The sequence below is a fragment of the Gorilla gorilla genome, chromosome 15 (assembly GCF_029281585.2).
Source record: "Gorilla gorilla gorilla isolate KB3781 chromosome 15, NHGRI_mGorGor1-v2.1_pri, whole genome shotgun sequence".
Taxonomy (NCBI): domain Eukaryota; kingdom Metazoa; phylum Chordata; class Mammalia; order Primates; family Hominidae; genus Gorilla; species Gorilla gorilla.
In genome coordinates, this window is record NC_073239.2 from 120,587,594 (window position 1) to 120,610,987 (window position 23,394).

The window sequence follows — 23,394 nt, forward strand, 5'->3', positions numbered from 1 at the left end:
AGGCCTCCCAAGGCATAAAAAAGCAGGATTGAGGAGGGGCAGTGTGGCAAAAGGAGAACAGCCAGAATGCCAGATGCCCCTTCGGCTGGAAATGAGGAGAGGGGAGGGGACTGAATACATGGACTGCTCTCTCCTCCCGCCCAGGCCTCCTCCTGGGCTTCCCTGTTACGGGTTGAATTGTGTGCCCCCAAAATTCATATGTTGAAGTCCTAACCCCAGTTAGGACCTTATTTGGAACTAGGGTCATTGCAGATGTGATTAAAGTGGGGTCCTACTAGAGTAGGGGAGGCCCCTAATCCAACATGACTGGTGTCCTTATAAAAGGGGAAATGTGGGCCGGGCATGGTGGCTCACATCTGTAATTCCAGCAGTTTGGGAGGCCAAGGTGGGTGGATCACCTGAGGTCAGGAGTTCGAGACCAACGTGACCAATATGGTGAAACCCTGTCTCTAATAAAAATACAAAAATTAGCTGGGCGTGGTGGCATGCTCCTCTAGTCCCAGCTACTCGGGAGGCTGAGGCAGGAGAATTGCTTCAACCTGGAAAGCAGAGATTGCAGTGAGCCAAGATGCGCCACTGCACTCCAGCCTGGGCAACAGAGCCAGACTCCGTCTCAAAAAAAAAAAAGAGGCAGGGGGTGACGTGAGCTGGGCATGGTGGCTCACATCTATAATCCCAGCACTTTGGGAGGCCGAGGCGGGTGGATCATTTGAGGTCAGGAGTTCAAGACTAACCTGGCAAACTTGGTGAAACCCCATCTCTATTAAAAATACAAAAATTAGTGGGGTGTGGTGTCAGGCACCTGTAATCCCGGCTATTCGGGAGGCTGAGGCAGGAGAATTGCTTGAACCTGGGAGGTAGAGGTTGCAGTGAGCGGAGATTGCACCATTGTACTCTAGCCTGGGTGACAAGAGTGAAACTCGGCCAGGCACAGTGTCTCATGCCTGTAATCCCAGCACTTTGGGAGGCTGAGGCGGGCAGATCACTTGAGGTCAGGAGTTCAAGACCAGCCTGACCAAACTGGTGAAACCCCATCTCTACTAAAAATACAAAAATTAGCTGGGCGTGGTGGCGGGTGCCTGTAATCCCAGCTACTTAGGAGGTTGAGACAGGAGAATTGCTTGAACCTGGGAGGTGGAGGTTGCAGTAAGCTGAGACCAGGCAATTGCACTCCAGCCTGGACAATAAGAGTGAAACTCTGTCTCAAAAAAAAAAGGAAAAAACGAAAGAAAGGAAAAAAAAAGGGAAGTGTGGACAGAGCCATGAACACAGGGAAAATGCCATGTGAAGATTTTGAGTTATGCTGTCACAAGCCAAGGAACTACAGGAGCTAGGACACCAGGGGATCACATCCTTCCCTAGCACCTTCACGGGGAGTATGGTCCTGCCAACACCATGATCTAGAACTTCTGGCCTCCAGAACAGTGGAACAATACATTTCTATTGTTTATGCCACTCTGTTTGTGGTACTTTGCTACAGCAACCCTACAAATTAATACCCCCTTCTTGGGGCAAACCCAATCAGAAGCCAGGCATTGAAGGAGCCTGGGAGAGCAGTCTGCAGGGAAGGCCTCCCAAGGCATAAAAAACAGGATTGAGGAGGGGCAGTGTGGCAAAACGAGAACAGCTGGAATGCCAGTTTGGTGGGTTGTCTATTGACTGCAACCAGAAGTCTCCAAACCTCAACACAGAATTTGGTACCAGGAGTGGGGTGCTACAAGTGAAGAGACTAAAACATGGAGTGGTCTGAGCTAAGGGGGTAAAAATGGAAGACGGTAAGGACCCCACTCTACCGAGTTGGGAAATGGCCATGGGGTAGCACAACAGCTGGTTGTAGCTAAGGTGGGAGGATCACTTCAGCCCAGGTGTTTGAAACTAGCCTGGGCAACATAGTGAGACGTTGTCTCTAAAACAAATAAAAACTAAAAAATTAGCTAGGTGTGGTGGTGCACACCTGTAGTCCTAGCTACCTGGGGAGGCAGAGGCTGCGGTGAGCCAAGATAGTGCCACTGCACTCCAGCTTCGGTGATGGAATAAGACCCTATCTGAAAAAAAGAAAAAGAAAGAAAGGAAAAAGAAAGTGAATGGTGGGTGCCAGGGACTGAGGGGGATGGGGAGTGCCTGCTTAATAGGTAATGGGTACAGGGCTTGTTTGGGGAGATGAGAAATTTCTGGAGATGGATGGTGGCAGGGCTGCCCAACAACATGAATGTACTTGGTGCCACTGAACTGCACACTTTATTTATTTACTTATTTATTTTTTAATTTTTATTTACTTATTTATTTTTTAGACAAAGTCCTTGCTCTGTCACCCAGGCTGGAGTGCAGTGGCACGATCTCGGTTCTCTGAAAGCTCTGCCTCCCGGGTTCACACCATTCTCCTGCCTCAGCCTCCTGAGTAGCTGGGACTACAGGTGCCCGCCACTGCGCCTGGCTATTTTTTTTGTGTTTTTAGTAGAGCTGGGGTTTCACCGTGTTAGCCAGGATGGTCTCGATCTCCTGAGCTCGTGATCTGCCCGCCTCGGCCTCCCGAAGTGCTGAGATTACAGGTGTGAGCCACCATGCCTGGCTCTATTTTTATTTTTTTGAGACAGAGTCATGCTCTGTCACCCAGGCTGGAGTGCAGTGGTGAAATCTCGGCTCACTGAAACCTCCACCTTTCGGGTTCAGGTGATTCTCCCACCTCAGCATCCTGAGTAGCTGGGATTATAGGTCCCAACACTACACCCGGCTAATTGTTGAATCTTTAGTAGAGGCGGGGTTTCGCCATGTTGTCCAGGCTGGTCTTGAACTCCTGACCTCAAGTGATCTGCTTGCCTTGGCCTCCCAAAGTGCTGGGATTATAAGCATGAGCCACAGCGCTCAGCCTAAACTGCACACTTTAAAGTAGTTAAGATGGCACATTCCATGTTGTGGGTATTTTACCACAATGTTAAAAAAAAAAGGAAGGCCAGGCGCAGTGGCTCACACCTGTAACCCCAGCAGTTTGGGAGGCCGAAGCAGGCAGATCACCTGAGGTTAAGAGTTGAGACCAGCCTGACCAACATGGAGAAACCCATCTCTATTAAAAACACAAAATTAGCCGGGCGTGGTGGCGCATGCCTGTAATCTCAGCTACTCGAGAGGCTGAGGCAGGAGAATCGCTTGAACCTGGGAGGTGGAGGTTGCAGTAAGCTGAGATCATGCCATTGCACTCCAGCCTGGGCAACAAGAGCGAAACTCAATCTCAAAAGAAAAAAAAAAGGAAAAGAAAAGAAAAGAAGCAAGACACTTGTCACCTAAGATCCTATCAGCTAAACATGGTTTCTTTGTACAAATCTGTGTTTTCTGGCTTTTCCACAATAGAGATATATTATCTGTGTAATAAGATAAACACGTGGCCGGGTGCAGTGGCTCATTCATGCCTATAATCCCAGCATTTTGGGAGGCCAAGGTGGGAGGATCACTTGAGCCCAGGAGTTCAAGACCAGCCTGGGCAACAAGGTGAAACCTCGTCTCTACAAAAGACACAAAAGTTAGCTGGGTGCTGTGGCGTGTGCCTGTAATTCCAGCACTTTGGGAGGCTGAGGTGGGAGGATTGCTTGCATCCAGGAGTTGGGGACCATCCTTAGCAACATAGCAAGACTGCATCTCATTAAAAAAAAATTTGGCTGGGCGTAGTGTCTCACATCTGTAATCCCAGCACTTTGGGAGGCTGAGGCAGGCGAATCATCTGAGGTCAGGAGTTTGAGACCAGTCTTGCCAACATGGTGAAACCCCGTCTCTACTAAAAAGATAAACATTAGCTGGGCGTGGTGGCACACGCCTGTAGTCCCAGCTACTTGGGAGGCTGAGGCAAGAGAATTGCTTGAACATGGGAGGTGGAGGTTGCAGAGCTGAGATTGCACCACTGCACTCCAGCCTGGACGACAGAGACTCTGTCTCAGAAAAAAAAAAATGTAAATAAAAAATAAAGGAAAACATTTAATAAAACATATGATTTTGTATCTGTATATATCATGTCTCTACTCTTCAGGAACATCAATGTCCTGGTAGACACACTGGGGGTGCTGTTCTACAATAAAAGAAGTGAAAAAACATGACAAGTAAATGCCATTGGATCCAGACTTAAGGAAAATTGTTCTCCAGGACATTACTGGGACACTTGGTGACATTTAATCAAGGACTGACTGTAGACAGTACTGTGGTCTCAGTGCTGTGTCTGCTGGGTTTGATGATACGCCGTCGTTCTTAGCAGAGGTAGGCTGAAGCATTTAGGAGTGAAGGGTCATTATATTTGCAACTTATTCCCAAATGGCTCAATCAAATCATAATGGCCCCTTCTAGCTCTTAAAAGTCATGAGGCGGCCAGGCCTGGTGGCTCCCGTCTGTAATCCCGGCACTTTGGGAGGCTGAAACAGACGGAGACCACAGAGTGGGGAACCGGACTGGAGTCATCAGCTCCTGTTTCCCAGCCCAGTGTGGCTCCTCATGGGCCATGATTCAGGACTGAATTCAGTTCCTTCCTTTTTCCTTCCCTTCCCTCCCTCCTTCCTTTAATGCCAACCACCCTGTGTATCATCACAGGGGCCACAGAGATGAGCCTGACCTCGGCTGTGTGGGAGGAGGCAACACTCACCTAAGCAGGGACGTGAGGCAGAAGTGCTAGTGCTTCTAGAGATAACGATACCTCTCCATGCCCAGGAAGCAGGGCTCACGGCAGGCCATGCGTGCTCCAACGAACAGGATCATGCCGGGAACTGAGAAGACCCCAGAGGATGTGCAGGTCACCACTGCAGCTTGATGAACCACCCCAAGATGTAGCGGCATTTAAAACACTATTTTATTTGTAATCCCAGCACGTTGGGAGGCCAAGGTGTGCAGATCATGAGGTCAAGAGATCGAGACCATCCTGGCCAACATGGTGAAACCCCGTCTCTACTAAAAATACAAAAATTAGCCGGGCGTGGTGGTGCGCGCCTGTAGTCCCATATATTCGGGAGGCTAAGGCAGGAGAATTGCTTGAACCTGGAAGGCGGAGGTTACAGTGAGCCGAGATTGCACCACTGCACTCCAGCCTGGGCAACAGAGCAAGACTCCGTCTCAAAAAAAATAAATAAATAAAAATAAAAAATAAAAAAATAAAACCACAAAGAGGCCAGGCACGGTGGCTCAAGCCTGTAATCCCAGCACTTTGGGAAGCCGAGTCGGGATGATCACTTGAGTCCAGGAGTTCGAGATGAGCCTGACTATCATGGTGAATCCCCATCTCTACTAAAAATACAAAAATTAGGGGCCGGGCGCGGTGGCTCACACCTGTAATCCCTACACTTTGGGAGGCCAAGGTGGGTGGATCACTTGAGGTCAAAAGTTGGAGATCATCCTGTCCAACATAGTGAAAGAAACCCCGTCTCTACTAAAAATACAAAAATTAGCCAGACGTGGTGGCAGGCCCCTGTAATCCCAGCTCCTAGGGAGGCTGAAGCAGGAGAATCGCTTGAACCTGGGAGGTGAAGGTTGCAGTGAGCTGAGATCCTGAGATCGCACCATTGACCTCCAGCCTGGGGGACAAGAGCGAAACTCCATCTCAAAAAAAAAAAAAAAAAAAAAAAAAAAAAAAAAACAAAAATTAGCCGGTCGTGGTGGCATGTACCTCTAATCCCAGCTACTTGGGAGGCTGAGGCAGGAGAATCGCTTGAACCTGGGAGGCGGAGGTTACAATGAGTCGAGATCATGCCATTGCACTCCAGCCTGGGCAACAGAGCAAGACTCAGTCTCAAAAAAAAAAAATTAGCCGGGCTTAGTGGTGTGCACCTGTAATCCCAGCTACTCAGGAGGCTGAGATGGAAGAATTGCTTGAACCCAGGAGGCAGATGTTGCAATGAGCCAAGATAGTGCCACTGCACTTCAGCCTGGGTGACAGAGTGAGACTCTGTCTCAAAAGAAAAAAAAAAACCACCCACAGAGAGAACTACACGTTCACCAGAATGACTCAGATTCAAAAGACTGATGCCACCAGACGCTGGAGAAGACGTGGAACAACTGGAATGCCCATAGCTCACTGATGGGAGGGTTAGATGGGCAGTCACCTAGGAGAAAGGCCTGGAAGTTTCTTTCTTTCTTTCTTTTCTTTCTTTCTTTCTTTCTTTCTTTCTTTCTTTCTTTCTTTCTTTCTTTCTTTCTTTCTTTCTTTCTTTCCCTCTCTCTCTCTCTCTCTCTCTCTCTCTCTCTCTCTCTTTCTTTCTTTCTTTTTTTTTTTTTGAAAATAGAGTCTCTGTTGCCCAGGCTGGAGTGTGGTGGCATGATCTTGGCTCAGTGCAGTCTCCGCCTCCCAGGCTCAAGCCATCCTCCCACCGCAGCCTCCTGAGTAGCTGAGACTACAGGTGCATGCCATCACACTCAGCTCACTGTTATATTTTTAGTAGAGACGGGGATTTGCCATGTTGCCCAAGCTGGCCTCGAACTCCCGGGCTCAAGCAATCCTCCTGCCTCAGCCTCACAACATGCTGGGATTACAGGTGTGAGCCACTGTGCCCAACCAGAAGTTTCTTTTTTTTTTTTTTCCTGAGATGGAGTCTTGCTCTGTTGCCCAGAGCTGGAGTGCAGTGGCGTGATCTCTGCTTGCTGCAACCTCTGCCTCCCAGGCTCAAGCAATTCTGCCTCAGCCTCCTGAGTAGCTGGGATTACAGGCACGTGCCACCATGCTGGGCTAATTTTCTTTTTCTTTGAGACGGAGTTTTGCTCTTGTTGCCCTGGCTGAAGTACAATGGCACGATCTCGGCTCACTGCCATCTCCACCTCCTGGGTTCAAGTGATTCTCCTGCTTCAGCCTCCCGAGTAGCTGGGATTACCGGTATGTGCCACCATGCCCAGCTAATTTTGTATTTTTAGTAGAGATGGGGTTTCTCCATATTGATCAGGCTGGTCTCTAACTCCTGACCTCAGATGATCTGCCTGCCTCGGCCTCCCAAAGTGCTGGGATTACAGGCGTGTACCACCGTGCCTGGCCTAATTTTTGTATTTTTAGTAGAGACAGGGTTTCACCATGTTGGCAAGGCTGGTCTTGAACTCCTGATCTTGTGATCTGCCCACCTCAGCCCCGTAAAGTGCTGGGATTAACAGGCGTGAGCCACCGTGTCCAGCCCAGAAGTTTCTTATAGAACTAAACATATGCCTGGCTGGGCATGATGGCTCACACCTGTAATCCCAGCACTATGGGAGGCTGAGGTGGGTGGATCACGAGGTCAGGAGATTGAGACTGTCCTGGATAACACAGTGAAACCCCCGTCTCTACTAAAAATACAAAAAATTACCTGTGCGTGGTTGCACGCACCTGTAGTCCCAGCTACTCAGGAGTACTCAGGAGGCTGAGGCAGGAGAATCACTTGAACCTGGGAGGCGGAGGTTGCAGTGAGCTGAGATCACACCACTGCACTCCACCCTGGGCAACAGAGGGAGACTCCATCTCAAAACAAAAAACAAAAAAGAAAAAAACAAAAAAAAAACAAGCAAACAAACATATGCCTACCTGATGACCCAGCAATTTCATTCCTAGGTTTTGTTGTTGTTGTTTATCATCTGAAATAGAGTCTTGCTCTGTTGCCCAGGCTGGAATGCAGTCATGCCATCTCGGCTCACTGCAACCTCCACCTTTTGGGTTCAAACGATTCTCGTACCTCAGCCCCTTGAGTAGCTGGGGTTACAGGCATGTGCCACCACGTCCAGCTAATTTTTTTTGTAGTTTTAGTAGGGACAGGGTTTTGACATGTTGTCCAGGCTAGTCTCAAATGATCTGCCCTCCTTGGCCTCCCAGAGTGCTGGGACTACAGGCATGAGGCACTGTACGTGGCCTTCCTAGGTATTTACCTAAGAGAAATGAAAATACTTGTTCACCAACAGGCCTGTATAAGAAAGCTGAGATTAGCTTTACTCATATCAACCAAAATGGAAGCATCCCAGCTTCTATCAGCAGGAGAATGGTAAACAAATGTGGGACAATGTGGATGAATGTCAAAAACAGGAGGTGAGTGAAAGACGCTAGACACAGAAGTAGATGCTATGTGACTTCATGTAAAATGCTAGAACAGGCAAAATAGGTCTACATTTAAAAAATAAAAACTGGGGTGGGGCGCGATGGCTCATGCCTGTAATCCCAGCACTTTGGGAGGTGAGCAGATCACCTGAGATCAGGAGTTCGAGATCAGCCTGGCCAAAATGGTGAAACCCCATCTCTACTAAAATTAGTAGGGCGTGGTAGTGCGTGCCTGTAATCCCAGCTACTTGGGAGGCTAAGGCAGAAGAACTGCTTGAACCCGGGAGGCGGAGGTTGCAGTGAACTGAGATTGTGCCATCGTACTCTAGCCTGGGTGACAGAGTGAGACTCCGTCTAAAAAAACAAAAAACCAAAAAAAAAACCAAAAGAAAAAACAGCCCAGGCATGGTAGCTCACGCCTGTAATCCCAGCACTTTGGGAGGCTGAGGCAGGAGGATTGCTTGAGGCCAGGAGTTCAAGACCAGCCTGGGCAACTTAGTGAGACCTCCTCGCTACAAAATAAATAAAAAATAAATAAACAGCCGGGCGTGGTGGCTCACGCCTGTAATCCTAGCACTTTGGGAGGCTGAGGTGGGCGGATCACTTGAGGTCAGGAGTTCGAAACCAGCCTGGCCAACATGGTGAAACCCCATCTCTACTAAAAATACAAAAAAATAGCCTGGCGTGGTGGTGGGCGCCTATAATCCCAGCTACTTGGGAGGCTGAGGCAGGAGAATTGCTTGAACCTGGGAGGTGGAGGTTGCAGTGAGCCGAGATTGTGCCACTGCACTCCAGCCTGGGCAACAAAGTGAGACTCTATCTCAAAAATAAACAAACAAACAAACAAACAAACAAACCCAACAGTGGTTGCCTGGGGTCAGATGGGAAGGGGCATGAGGCAACCCTGCAATGTGATGGAAACGTTCCATTTCCTGGTAGGGACTTCAGTTACACAGGTGAAAGGTTTCTCACAACTCATCATATCATTATACTTACATGTGTCAAAACCCATAGAATATCCAATACTGTGTACAATACAGACAGTGAGCCCTTATGTAAACTCTAGACTTAGTTAATATATGAATATCGGTCCACTGGTTGTAACAAATGTACCACACTAGTGCAGGATGTTAGTGGTAGGGGAACTGGGTACAGGACATACATGGCAGTTCTTTGTACTTTTTGCTCAAATTTTCTGTGAGCCTAAAACTGCTTTAACGAAACACAATTAAAAATGAAACAAAACCGGCCAGGCACGGTGGCTCATGCCTGTAATCTCAGCACTTTGGGAGGCCGAGGCAGGTGGATCATTTGAGGACAGAAGTTTGAGACCAGCCTGGCCAACATGGTGAAACCCCAAAAATACAAAAATTGGCTGGGCGGTAGTGGCGCGTGCCTGTAATCCCAGTTACTTGGAAGGCTGAGGCATGAGAATTGCTTGAGCCTGGGAGGTGGAGGTTGCAGTGAGCTGAGATTGCACCACTGCACTCCAGTCTGGGCAGCAGAGTGAGACCCTGTCTCAAAACAAAACAAAACAAAACAAAACCACTGTTTAGTCTCTGAAATAAAAGGTCAATATCATGTAAAACAAAACTCTTCAAATGCTGTCCTTAAGATTTATGTATTTTACCACGTGTAAATGTTTCCTAAAACAAACAAGCAAAGAATATCGGATTCCATTAATGCTATGAATGCTGAAGCGTTTAGAGGTGGTGTGTACTGATCTTTGCAATTTACTTTGAAATGCATTAAAAATGTATTGATAGAAGAATGGGGAGAAGAGATGTGATAAAGGAAATAAAGCTATATATATATATGTATATATACACACACATTTTTTTTTGTAGACGGGGTCTTGTTCTGTTGCCCAGGCTGGAGTGCCGTGGTGTGATCTCAGCTCCCTGCAACCTCTGTCTCCCAGGTTCAAGCAATTCTCCTGCCTCAGCCTCCCAAGTAGCTGGGACTACAGGTGCGCCACCACACCCAGCGAATTATTTGTATTTTTAGTAGAGATGGGGTTTCGCCATGTTGGCCAGGCTGGTCTTGAACTCCTGCCCTCAAGTGATCCACCTGCCTCGGCCTCCCAAACTGCTGGGATTACAGGCACAAGCCACTGCGCCCAGCCCAGGCAAAATATTAATGGTAGAATCCTGGTGGTGGGTATGTGAACGTTCACTGTACAGTTTGTTATTTTTTTTTTTTGAGACACACAGTCTTGCTCTGTGGTCCAGGCAAGAGTGCAGTGGCATGATCATAGTTCACTGTAACCTTGAACTTCTGGGCTCAAGGGAGCCTCCCATCTCAGCCTCCAGAGTAGCTGAGACTACAGGCGTACACCACCAGGCGTGGTTAATTTTTTTCTTTAAATTTTGTGTACAGTTGGTGTCTCACTATGTTGCCCAGGTTGGTCTCGAACTCCTGGCCTCAAGCAATCCTCTTCCCTTGGCCTCCCAAAGTACTGGGATTACAGGTGTAAGCCACTGCATCCAGCCTTCACTGTACAGGTTTTTCAACTCTTCTGTAAATGTATTTTCATAATAAAATGTTGAGAGAAAATCTCCAATATGGAATCTGTTTTCCATGGCAAATCCCTAATCGCAGGTACCACAGCCCCACTGTTTCCCTCTATCAGTGTTCTTCAAACCATTTTGAAATTATCTGGAGGACATAGATGTCTTCCCTTCTCCCAGTTTCTGGCATAACCTTTTGGATAACCACATAAAACACGTCCAGTCTCCATGCCACATATTGTGGGAAGTCCAGCACTTTCCTCAAGATATCTCATGATTCCTTGAGAGGAAGTGAAGTGGGGTAAATATTCTCCTGGTCACTTGGAGTACTGTCGCCCTGGCACCTGGCTCAAGTCCAGAGACACAGGTGGGGCTCAGTCGGCATAGGATGAACTCGGTGTACCCAGCCAGGCTGAGCTTGGTTGGTGATGTCTTCCTCCCTGCTGCCATTTGAGCCTCAGTCCTCATCTGCAGAAATTCTGGTCCCAGGGGACCGCCCAGACGGCTTCCCTCGCTGCCTGGCGCCTCCAGCTGTCTTAAAGCTTCGGCTGGCACTGGCGCAGCCTCCCTCCAGCTGTACCACGAAACAGGACACAAATGCTGGGGGTCTGGGTCACCAGGCCATGTGAGGAAACCAGCTACCACAACCAGGGCTTGCTGAGACAGGATCCCAGGTGTGGGGGACAGTGCTGCTGAGCCGTCACGGTGGCCTGCTGGCCCTGGGAGAACCCAGGGCTCTGTTCTCTCAGGGGCCCTTGGGCTGTCCTGCGGGAGTGGAGTGGGTGTGAAGGACAGAAAGACAGACTGAGGGGTGGCTTCCTGGCAGGGTGTCCACCACACCTCCTTCCGATCTTGAGCGCGCCTTTCCCTGCAGTTCTGAAGTAAGTGGTCCCTGGAGCTCTGTGCTGAGCGGCCCCAGCTCTTTAAAGAAAAAACACCCTGGCTGGGTGTGGTGGCTCACGCCTGTAATCCCAGCACTTTGAGAGGCCGAGGTGGGTGGATCACGAGGTCAGGAGTTCAAGACCAGCCTGGCCAAGATGGTGAAACCTCATCTCTATTAAAAATACAAAAATTAGCCAGGCATGGTGGCAGGCACCTGTAATCCCAGCTACTCGGGAGGCTAAGGCAGGAGAATTGCTTGAACTCTGCGGGGCGGAGGTTGCAGTAAGCCGAGATTGCACCACTGCACTCCAGCCTGGGCAACAGAGTGAGACTCCGTTTCAATTAAAAAAAAAAAAAGAAAGGAAAAAACACCCTGGAAATCAGAGGAATTCCATTTTTAGAATCGAAGCCTGAGACCAGAGAGGGTGTGACCTGCGGCTGAGAGCAAGGCAGGCCAGATCCCAGATTAGCCAGGTCTGGATGCCAGGCAGCCCCTCCCTGGACCAGCACGCCCGTCCGGTGACTCGTCCCTAAGCCTCGTGCTGACAAGGAGGGTGAGCAGGCTGCGGGGAGGGGTCAGGGCTGTGTGGAGTCAACCAGCCTGCTCTTCCCATGGCCTGTGCTTCCCCCGCCCCAGCCCCTCCAGGCAGGTCACCCCTCCCAGCCAGAGGATGGGCACCTGAGTACAGCTGCCAGCCAGGGACAGGCTTCAGGCTGCCTCCATCCTGCCCTTCTTCTCTCCCTCTTTCCTCCCCACCCCCTTCCTCCCTCCTTTCTTCAGGCATTCACAGACAGGGCTGCCCACAAGACTGCAGATCCTCAAGAACCAAAGGGAAATTCCTGCCTGCTTGTCTCTTCCAAAAAGCCGCTCACAAAGACAGACATCTACAAATATCTACAGTAAAAAGATGAATAGTGTAAAAAATAACAACTTCCTGTTCTATTCCCCACTTGAGACCAACGGGACTGCATGGTTCAGGGTCATTCCTGCCTGAGGACTCCTGCCCTCAGAGCTCTCCTGGGGCTTTGATTTATTTTGTTTTGAGACAGAATCTGGCTCTGTTGCCCAGGCTTGAGTGCAGTGGCGTGATCTTGGCTCACTGCAACCTCTGCCTCCCAGGTTCAAGCGATTCTCCTGCCTCAGCCTCCCGAGTAGCTGGGACTACAGACGTGCGCCACCACGCCTGGCTAATTTGTTGTATTTTAGTAGAGATGTGGTTTCACTGTGTTGCCCAGGCTGGTCTTGAACTCCTGAAGGCAATCCACCTGCCTTGGCCTCCTGAAGTGTTGGGATTACAGGCGTGAGCCACCTCGCTGGCCTCTCCTGGGGCTTTGAACGCCTGCCTCCCTCCTCTCATTTGGGTCTCAGGTCACCCGCCTGCCTCTGAGTTCACCCCTGACCACCTAGACTCTGCCTGTTCCATCACCTTTGTTCCATCTCTGCCTGTTCCATCATCTCGGCAAGATCCAGTATTTCCTTATGTGTTTATGGCCTACTTCTCCTCACTGGAATGTAAACTCTTAGAAAGCAGAGATCTTATCTATCTTGTTCACCTATGCATCCTTGGCTGTTATGAGGATCACGGGAGAGCAACAAATATTTGTTGAGGAAATAAAAGAACAAGGTAATAAAGCCAGAACAAAGTGGTGGCAGTTGAGATGGATTCAAGAAATACTGAGAGGCCGGGCATGGTGGCTCACACCTGTAATCTCAGCACTTTGGGAGGCCAGCTGGGAGGATCACTTGTGGCCAGGAGTTCGAGATCAGTCTGGGCAACATAGCAAGATCTCCTCTCTGCAAAAAATTTAAAAAACATTAGCTGGGAGTGGTGGTGCACACCTGTAGTCCCTAGCTACTTGGGAGGCTGAGGCAAGAGGATCTCTTGAGCCCAGGAGTTCGAGGTTACAGTGAGGTATGATTGCCACTGCCCTCCAGTCAGGGTGACAAAGATACCCTAACTCAAAGAAAGAAATATTGAGGAAGTAGAATCTTTTCCACCTGTTGTAGTAGGGCATAAGGGAGCGGTGCAGGCATCCCAGGTTTCTGGCTAGGGTTGTGGATGAGCAGAGGGGACAGTTACTGGGCCCAGCGGCACAGAAAGAATGAGCAGTCGATGCTTGGCGGTGCCCAGCCCAGTGGCTGAACTTAGTGACATCCAAGCTGCAGTCTGGCTGAAATCACTAACCTGAAAGTGGTATGGAGAAGGTTTGTTTGACCCTGACTCGGTGCCTCTCCCCGGGCCAACCCTACCGTGTTACCTAGGAGCTCCCCCTTTGTAGCCCACCTTTATCTTTATAAATGAGATAAAAGTAACCAGACCTCCCTGGAAAAACCAAGGAGCACTTGCTTCTCTGGTGACTGCGGGGCGTAACTGCAGGGTTCACACAGGGCTGCTGGTGCTGGGTGATAACATCGGAAAGGAACGGCAGTTCACAAGATGGGGTTGGGGGACTGGCCCAGGAACCCCTCCAGGTTAAATGATGCCTCCGGGCCCCGCACTTGGGACGTCTGCGGGCACTGGGAGGGTTTTTCCCAAACCGCTGGCAGCAGCGAGCGGAGCCTCGCCCATTGAATCAGCATGCCCTCCCGGCTGGCTGCTGAGTCAGGCCTGCGGAGCCGGCGAAGCCGCAGGACTTGACCCAGGCGCGCTCCGCTGCCCTTCAGGCCGGGCTGGAGGTCGAGGCCCTACAGCCAGGGAGATGCGCCGGTGGCTGCGTGGGGACAGAGGGGGGTTGTCTCCCACCCTCACAGTCTACACCCCGGCCCTTCCCCTTTGCCCGTCTGAGGCGCAGTTTGTGTGGAGGGGGAGCGCCTGGAAAGTTTCCTCGTACAGATACGAGGGTCCAAAAGCCCCGAGGAGAGGGAATAATGAGAAGGGGAGGGCGCAGGGTTAGAGGTCAGGGTCTCGACCAAAGGCTGTCGGTTTTCCTGGAGGAGGGAGAAAGGCCTGGCCGGGATCCTCTGATTCCGGGGCCTCCCGAAGGCCTCCTAGCTCGGTTTTGGGGGGACCGAAATGAGCGCATGAAGCTCGCGGGCCTGGGAGTGGGGTGGGGCGGGAGCCCAGTGGTGGCGGCTGCGGCCGGGCCTGCACCTTCCCCGGCCGCATTCCGGTAGGGCCCACAGTCCGGCTGGAAGGGAAGCTGCCGAAGCGCTCGGTCATCGCGGCTGAGGAGTCGGAGAGGCCAGGGCCTGGCCGCCCACCCCCCGAGCCGCGCCCTGCCCCGAGCGCCCCACCCCCGTCCGCGTTACAAGCGGGAGGCCCGCTGGGTCCTGCACCGTCACCCTCCTCCCTGTGACCGCCCACCTGATACCCAAACAACTTTCTCGCCCCTCCAGTCCCCAGCTCGCCGAGCGCTTGCGGGTAGCCACCCAGCCTCAGTTTCCCCAGCCCCGGGCGGGGCGAGGGGCGATGACGTCATGCCGGCGCGCGGCATTGTGGGGCGGGGCGAGGCGGGGCGCCGGGGGGAGCGACACTGAGACGCCATTTTCGGCGGCGGGAGCGGCGCAGGCGGCCGAGCGGTACTGGCTAGGTCGGCTGGGCTGCTGGTGCGAGGAGCCGCGGGACTGTGCTCGGCGGCCAAGGGGACAGCGCGTGGGTCGCCAAGGATGCTGCGGGGCGGCTGCTCCGGCGCCCCTCGCTGGTGACTGCTGCGCCGTGCCTCACACAGCCGAGGCGGGCTTGGCGCACAGTCGCTGCTCCGCGCGCGCGCCCGGCGGCGCTCCAGGTGCTGACAGCGCGAGAGAGCGCGGCCCTCAGGAGCAAGGCGGTGAGTCCCCGGCGTGCGCCCCGGACCGCGGCCCCCTCCTCATCCTCCGCCCCATCCCTGTCCCGCTCCTCTTCGGACCCGCCCCGGCCGCAACTCTGTCCCCATCCAGGTCCCCTTCCCGGTTTGGGTCCCGGCCCCTCTCCGTTCCCACCCCGGTACCCGCCCCAGTTCACCGCCCCGGCCGGTCTGCGACCCCTTCCAGGTTCAGGTCGGGTTCTTGTCCCCGGCCCCTTTGCCAGCCCCGGCTCCCGGCGCAGCGCGTCCTCCCCATCCGCGTCCCACTGCAGGTTCCGGTCCCCGGCCCTGCCCAGGGCCCCGCCCTGGCCCCGCATCCCCGGCTTGGCCCTGCTGCGGGCGGCGGCGGCCGTTCCCGGGGACAGCTGTGGACCCCGGGAGCCCGCGACAGGGGAGGTGGCTGACCCCGGGATCGCGGCGGGCGGTGAGGCCGGAGGCCCGGCGGGGCTGGCTTTGTCCGATTCCTCCTCTTCCTTCCACCCCCGCCTCTCCCGGCACCGCCCTGAGCGGACGCGCCTGTCATTCTCGCGGGCGGCGGGGGGCCGGGTCCCTCCCGAGAGCTGGCTCCGCTTTGCCTCCTTGGCGACCCCTTTTTTTCAGTAACCAGATGCGAAACGTTTCAGGCGACCCTGTTCACCTAGGCTGGCGTTGCTCCAACTAAACTTGAAGCAGCCCCCGTCCTGGAATGCTTTTTCCATGTAAAATTGGGTGCACCTTTTTCCTTAAGAAAATTAAAATAAAGCGTTAAAATAGTGAAATTAATGCGTGATGGAGTGGATGGTTTTATAACTTAACATTTGTAGGTCATTTCTAGGTATATTTGTATTAGAATTGTTGCTGCCTGTTACTGTTTTATTATTTAAATGAATTAAGAATTTACATATTAAGCGTTTGAAAAGGAATACTTACAAAAATGATGTTTTTTAAAAATGTGAGAACAAAAAATTTGAGATATACTATTTCAGGTGTTCTGTAAAAGGGCAGTTAGAGCTTTGATTCTTTGCATTAATTAAATCCCAAGGCCTTTTTTTTTGGTACGGCATGACTAAGCCATTGATCAGAATCAGCTCGGAATACATTGCACTAGTTTAGTGAAAAACACTTTAGAAAAGTGGAAGAACCTCCTTAAGTTATATTACCATGGCCTTGCTTCTTTCAGGGATTGTCAGCAAGCCTGTTATGGTGAGAAATTTGACCTATTGCTCTGTTTCCTAAATATTTGTAGGAATACAATGATACTAAGTATGAAGTATATTTCAACTTGTATGGAATTCTGTGTGGGAGGGTAGGCACTCTAAAGAGCCAGTGTCTCTCCAAGTCATCAAAGAATGCAACATCATGTTGCAGTTGAGCCTGGCAGCCCTGTCTGGCACTGAGTGCTGTGGAGGACCCAGGTGGTAACCTCTAACCCTACTGCAGCCTTGGCGCACCTCACCTTGCCTAGCATTGTCTTAGAAAAAATCATCCAGACATGCACAGGACTCTGGACAGCGTTTATCTCCAGCAAGGGGGGAGGGAATGACGCTGGGGAGAGGCACACAGTATCTTAAATATTTCATAGCAAATAACTGCAGTCGTTTAAACTTACACATTTTTTTTTTTTTTTGAGATGGAGTCTCGCTCTGTCGCCCGGGCTGGAGTGCAGTGGCGCGATCTCGGCTCACTGCAAGCTCCGCCTCCCGGGTTCACGCCATTCTCCTGCCTCAACCTACTGAGTAGCTGGGACCACAGGCGCCTGCCACCACGCCTGGTTAATTTTTGTATTTTTAGTAGAGATGGGGTTTCAACATGTTAGCCAGGATGGTCTCGATCTCCTGACCTCGTGATCCGCCCACCTCGGCCTCCCAAAGTGCTGGGATTACAGGCGTGAGCCACTGCGCCTGGCCCAAATTTATACATTTTTAAAATTTATACATTCTTAGGCATGTTTCTCAATGTTGGAAAAAAGTCAATGTATAACTTTCTGTATAGGGCCATAAATTATCTTAAAACATACTTGTATAAAAAGAAACCTAGGATAGAAAAATCAAAAGTTGAGTGAAATGTATGATTAGTATCACCTGAAAACATTCTTTGTAGATAAGTGGAATGTTAGAAACCAGTATTTTATTTTTATTTATTTAGAGATGAGTCTCACTGTGTGGCTCAGGCTAGAGTGCAGTGGTGTGATCTCGGCTCACTGCAACCTCCACCTCCCAGGTTCCAGTGATTCTCCTGCCTCAGCCTCCCTAGTAGCTGGGATTACAGGTGCCCACTACCACACCAGGCTGATTTTTTGTATTTTTAGTAGAGACGGGGTTTCACCATGTTGGCCAGGCTGGTCTCGAACTCCTGACCTCAGGCGATCCACCCGCCTCAGCCTCCCAAAGTGCTAGAGTTACAGGTGTGAGCCATTGCATCTGGGCCGAAACCAGTATTTTATGTAGCAAAGAAATGATCAGTAATATACTCAAGACGAGAGTGTTTGGGAAGATTTAAGTGTCAAATTTCAGGGCATAGAATAAAAATGACAAGCACATTAAGATTGCAAATACTGGTCTTAAATGTCTGTTGGGAACCAACTGAATGGCAGGTACTGTGCTGAGTAGTCAGCGATACGTTGATAAAAGAGCCACTGTTGGCCGGGCGTGGTCATGCCTGTAATCTTAACTCTTTGGGAGGCTGAGGCTGCGGATCACCCCTAGCTCTTTGGGAGGCCAAGGCAGGTGGATCACCTGAGGTCAGGAGTTTAAGACCAGCCTGGCCAACATGGTGAAACCCCGTCCCTACCAAAAATACAAAAATTAGCCAGGTGTGGTGGTGCACACCTGTAATCCCAGCTACTCGTGAGGCTGAGGAAGGAGAATCGCTTGAACCGGGAAGTGGAGGTTGTAGTGAGCCGAGATCACGTCACTGCAGTCCAGCCAGACTCCATCTCAAAACAAACAAAAAGAGCCGCTGTCAGCCGTGCAGTGGCTCACTCCTGTAATCCCAGCACTTTGGGAGGCCAAGATGGACTGATCACCTGAGGTCAGGAGTTTGAGACCTGCCTGGACAACATGGTGAAACCCTGTCTCTACTAAAAATACAAAAAACCGGGTGTGGTGGCGGGTGCCTCTAATCCCAGCTACTCAGAAGGCTGAGGCTGGAGAATCGCTTGAACCGGGGAGGCAGAGGTTGCAGTGAGCCGAGATCACGCCATTGCACTCCAGCCTGGGCAACAAGAGCGAAACTCTGCCTCAAAAAAAATAAAAACAAAAAACAAAAAAACTCTGTCCTCTAGGAGCTCACAGGCTGGCATGGGCAGGTACCACAGACCAGGTTAAAGGCTGTGGACTGCACTGAAGAGACGATTCTTCACAAAAGAAAAGTACCAATCAGCCAGTGTCAGGGGGTCAGGGGTGGGATTGGGGTTCCTGCTTGGAGGAAATAAATCCTGAGGTTGTTCTGCTGTAAAGGGGCATGTTGGGAAGGGGACATGGGAGTGAGTGTGGAAAGACGAGGTTAGGAAAGGCCTTGAATGACTTCTTAGAAGTCTACTTTCATTCAGAGGTTTACAAAGGAGGGTTGGAAGATTTTTTTTTTTTTTTTTGAGATGGAGTCTCGCTCTGTCACCCAGGCTGGAATGCAGTGGCACGACCTCTGCTCACTGCAGCCTCTACCTCCCGGGTTCAAGTGATTCTCCTGCCTCAGCCTCCCGAGTAGCTGGGACTACAGGTGTGTGCCACCACACCCGGCTAATTTTTTGTATTTTTAGTAGAGTCAGGGTTTCACCACGTTAGCCAGGATGGTCTCCATCTCCTGACCTCGTGATCCGCCCGCCTTGGCCTCTCAAAGTGCTGGGATTACAGGCGTGAGCCACCGTGCCTGGCCGGAGGGTTGGAAGATTCTAAGGAGCCAGTTGCCACTTTAGAAAGAGCATAGGCAGTGGTGGGGCAGGTGCTGTGAACTGGGATGAGGTTAATTAGGAAGCCATTAACCCCAACTCGGCAAGCCTCAGGATTAGGGCAGTGACAGAAGGAACAGAGAAGCTAGGTGGCGGCAGGGACTGGGCTGTAAGGGTTATAGTGGACCTGATCTGGGGCTGATTGGATTGGGGTAAATGAGGAGCTGCAGGGAGGACTCCCCAGAATGATCCTGTGAAAACCTGAGTCACTCCTCTGTTAAAGCTTTCGTCAGTGTCCTCCGAGCACCCAACCCTGTCTCTTTTCATCTTCCTGCTCTGGCCCTACTCAAGCACTTCAGGTGCATCTGGAGTTCTGAACCAAACCCATTCTTGTAGTGATTTGCATTTCCTCACTTCCCCACATACTCCTTAGCACACCTCACTATCTTAAATGCTGTATTATTATTATTATTATTTTTTATTATTACTTTTTGAGACGGAGTCTCGCTCTGTCACCCAGGATGGAGTACAGTGGCATGATCTCAGCTTACTGCATCCTCTGCCTCCCGGGTTCAAGCCATTCTCCTGCCTCAGCCTCCCAAGTAGTTGGGAGACTACAGGCATGTGCCACCACACCTAGCTAATTTTTGTATTTTTAGTAGAGACAGGATTTCACCATGTTGGCCAGGCTGGTCTCGAACTCCTGACCTTAAGTGATCCACCTGCCTCAGCCTCCCAAAGTGCTGGGATTACAGGCCTGAGCCACCGTGCCTGGCCAATACTGTATTATTTTAATCATTTTAAAATTTTTATTGTTTGTCTCCACTTAACGTTCATAACCTCCACAAGGATGGGGAGTTTTGTCTCTTGTATTCAGTGTCAGTGCTTGGCACGTAATAGGAACTTAGTAAATGTTTGTTGAAGGAATGCATCTAGAATGATCCTCATCTCTAATTTGGGTGACTCACTGGCTGGTGACACTCATCCAAGGAGGGAAAATGGGAGAAGGATGAGATTACGAGTTTGTTTTTGGACGTTAAATCTGAAGTGCTTGTGGGGCAGCCAAGTGGACTAGTGGGCAGTTAGAGATACATCTTTGGAGCTCAAGACAGAGGCTGAGGCTGGAGGTAAAGATTCCAGAGACTGCATCATATCGTTGAGCCAGTCGGGTGTGATGTCCGTCTGGTGGAGATGGGGAGTGGGTCTAAGAGGAGAGGGTCCTGGGAAACCACGAGGAGAGGAGGGAGGAGATCAGTAGCAAATTGCCTAAGAAGTCAGTGATGGGTTGGACTGAGAAGTCTCTATGGATTTTGCTTCTAGGACGTTACTAATGACCTTTAACTTTTTTTTTTTTGAATATAGTTTATGTAGAGACGGGGGTCTCGCTGTGTTTCTCAGGCTGGTCTCGAATTCCTGGGCTCAAGCCATCTGCCTGCCGTGGCCTCCCAAAGTGTCGGGATTACAGGTTTGAGCCAGTGCACCCGGCCTGTTGCCTGTTTCCTGAGAATATTACCTCTTAAGGATGGAGGCTATTTCGAGATGATCTTCATTCGTTCTCCCAAGGCATCCTTTGTGGCATTGTACTCTGTAGCCTCCTAGTTAGTATACTCATGGATCAGAAATGAATTATGATTTTTTTTAGTTTTAACTAATATTTGGAGGCAGATGAAAGCAGTTTGCACATATGCTTTTTGAATTTGAAAAGTGCTATCTGAACTTAAAGCAATGGATATGGAGCAAACATGTTAAGCTGAGTTACGTGCATACGTGAACTAAGTTACTTCCTTGGTTCTAAAATATCTCAGTTACCTTCATTTAAACCATGGATTGTTCCCTGACTTCAGTTGCATAACATAAATTTATGTTCAGGCTTCTCTGAAGTTCACTATGCTGCTACTAAAACTGATCAGAGTGATGTTTGCACTGTTCCAGAGAAAATAGGTACTGTAAACCCCGCGGATGTCATATGTGTCTGTAGTTTCAGTTACTCCGAAGGCTGAGGTGGGAGAATCAGTTGAGCCCAGGAGTTCAAACTAGCTTGGGCAATATAGTGAGACCTTGTTTCTTAAAAAAATAAAAGGCTGCGCTTGGTGGCTAATGTCTGTAATCCCAGCACTTTGGGAGGCTGAGGAGGGCGGATCACCTGAGGTCAGGAGTTTGAGACCAGCCTGGCCAACATGGGTGAAACCTTGTCTCTACTAAAAATATAAAATTAGCCGCGTGTGGTAGCATGCTTCTGTAGTCCCGGGTATTTGGGAGGCTGAGGTAGGAGAATCACTTGAACCCGGGAGGCGGAGGTTGCAGTGAGCCAGATCGTGCCGCTGCACTCCAGCCTGGGCGACAGAGTGAGACTCCCATCTCGAAAAAAAAAAAAAGTAAAATAGGTACTGTTACTGAGATTCTACTGTTGAGGAATTTGAGGGTGAGAGAGGGGAGGTTTCAGAAACCAAAGGTACACAGCTGTGAAGTCAAGATTCTAACTCAGTTTTTTTGCTTCGCGGTAGAAGCTTCGAATCACCTTGCAGGACTTAAAGCTGCGGCTTCAAGTGAACCGTGATAATGCTGTTTAATCCTATCATTACTTTTTCTTGGGAAAACCTCGCGCCACTTCAGTTTTTTTCAAAGATGTACCATTTTAACCATTTAAAAGTTCACAATTCAGTAGTGTTAAGGATATGCACATCGTTTTTCCACATTTCTGGAACTCTTTCATCTGGCAGCGCTGAGACTGTAGCCCCCAAATACTGATATCTCCTCCTCCCTCGCCCTCCCCCGGTAACCATCTTTTCTACTTTGTTTCTATGATTTTGACTACTTTCAATACTTTATTTTTTATTTTTTTTGAGATGGAGTTTCACTCTTGTTGCCCAGGCAGGAGTGCAGTGGCACGATCTCAGCTCACTGCAACCTCTGCCTCCCGGGTTCAAACAATTCTCCTGCTTTAACCTCCTGAGTATCTGGGATTACAGTCATGGGCCACCATGCTGGGCTAATTTTGTATTTTTAGTAGAGATGGGTTTCTCCATGTTGGTCAGGCTGGTCTTGAACTCCTGACCTCAGGTGATCACCCCCCATCGGCCTTCCAAAGTGCTGGGATTACAGGCGTGAGCCACCTGCCCAGCCTTGCCTGTCTTTTTCATCTGAGCCATTCTAGCGGATGTGTAGTGGCATCTTGTTAGTTTTAATGTGCATTTCACTGATGACTCATAGTGGTGAGCGCTTACATGCTTGTCGGTCTTTGTATGCCTGGATTTGTAAAGTGTCTGTTCAAGACTTTTGCCCATTTAAAAAATTGGATTGCTTGTATTTTTAAGTTCCTTACATATTTATTTATTTATTTATTTATTTCTGAGATGGAGTCTCCTCTGTTGCCCAGGCTTGAGTGCAGTGGCGCGATCTCGGCTCACTGCAAGCTCTGCCTCCCGGGTTCACGCCATTCCCCTGCCTTAGCCTCTGGAATAGCTGGGACTACAGGCGCCCACCACCACGCCCAGCTAATTTTTTTTTTCTTTTGTATTTTTAGTAGATATGGGTTTCACCATGTTAGCCAGGATGGTCTCGATCTCCTGACCTCGTGATCCGCCCGTCTTGGCCTCCCAAAGTGCTGGTATTACAGGCGTGAGCCACCACGCCCAGCAGTTCCTTACATATTTTTTTTTTTTGAGATGGAGTCTTGCTCTTGCTCTATTGCCCAGGCTGACATATTTTTTATACAAGCCGTTTGCCGGATATATATGTGTCGCAAATATTTTTTCCTAATCTATGGCTTAACTTTATTTTTTGGTAGTGCCTTTTAATAAATCAATACTTTTAATTTTTCTTAACCATGCTCTGGCAAGTTTTATTAAAGAAATTTTCGGCTGGGCGCGGTGGCTCACACCTATAATCCCAGCACTTTCGGAGGCCAAGGCGGGTGGATCATGAATGAGGTCAGGAGTTTGAGACTACCCTGGCCAGTATGGTGAAACCCTGTCTCTACTAAAATTACAAAAATTCGCCAGGCGTGGTGGTGTGTGCCTGTAGTCCCAGCTACTTGGGAGGCTGAGGCAGAAGAATCGCTTGATCCCGGGAGGCAGAGGTTGCAGTGAGCCGAGATTGCGCCACTGCACTCCAGCCTGGGCAACAGAGTGAGACTCTGTTTCAAAAAAAAAAAAAAAGAAATTTTCGCAGGGTTTATTTTTATCTTTTATTTTTTGTTGTTGCCTAAGCAACATCCGCTTTCCTTAATTCTGAAAGCATATCTACAAATAAGTCACCCAAAGGCCAAATAGATGCATTTGTTTTGTCTGGTTGTTAATGTTTTCTTTTTAAAAAAATATTTATGTATTTATTTAATTTTTGAG

The 23,394-nt window shown here is 49.9% G+C and overlaps 1 protein-coding gene across 44 annotated transcripts in view; it reads left to right on the plus strand.

Moving 5' to 3' along the window:
* The first annotated feature begins 14,841 nt into the window (after positions 1-14,841).
* Positions 14,842-23,394, plus strand: part of KLC1 (kinesin light chain 1) — a 72,367-nt gene continuing 63,814 nt past the window's right edge. For 34 of the 44 annotated variants that reach the window (XR_008671405.2, XR_008671406.2, XR_010130835.1 and 31 more), the window contains exon 1: positions 14,846-15,171. The gene's annotated coding sequence lies outside the window, so the exon portion shown is untranslated. Of the gene's footprint in view, positions 15,172-23,394 lie in introns of all 44 variants that reach the window. The other 10 variants (XM_031001533.3, XM_004055749.5, XM_004055751.4 and 7 more) reach the window with 3 other exon arrangements.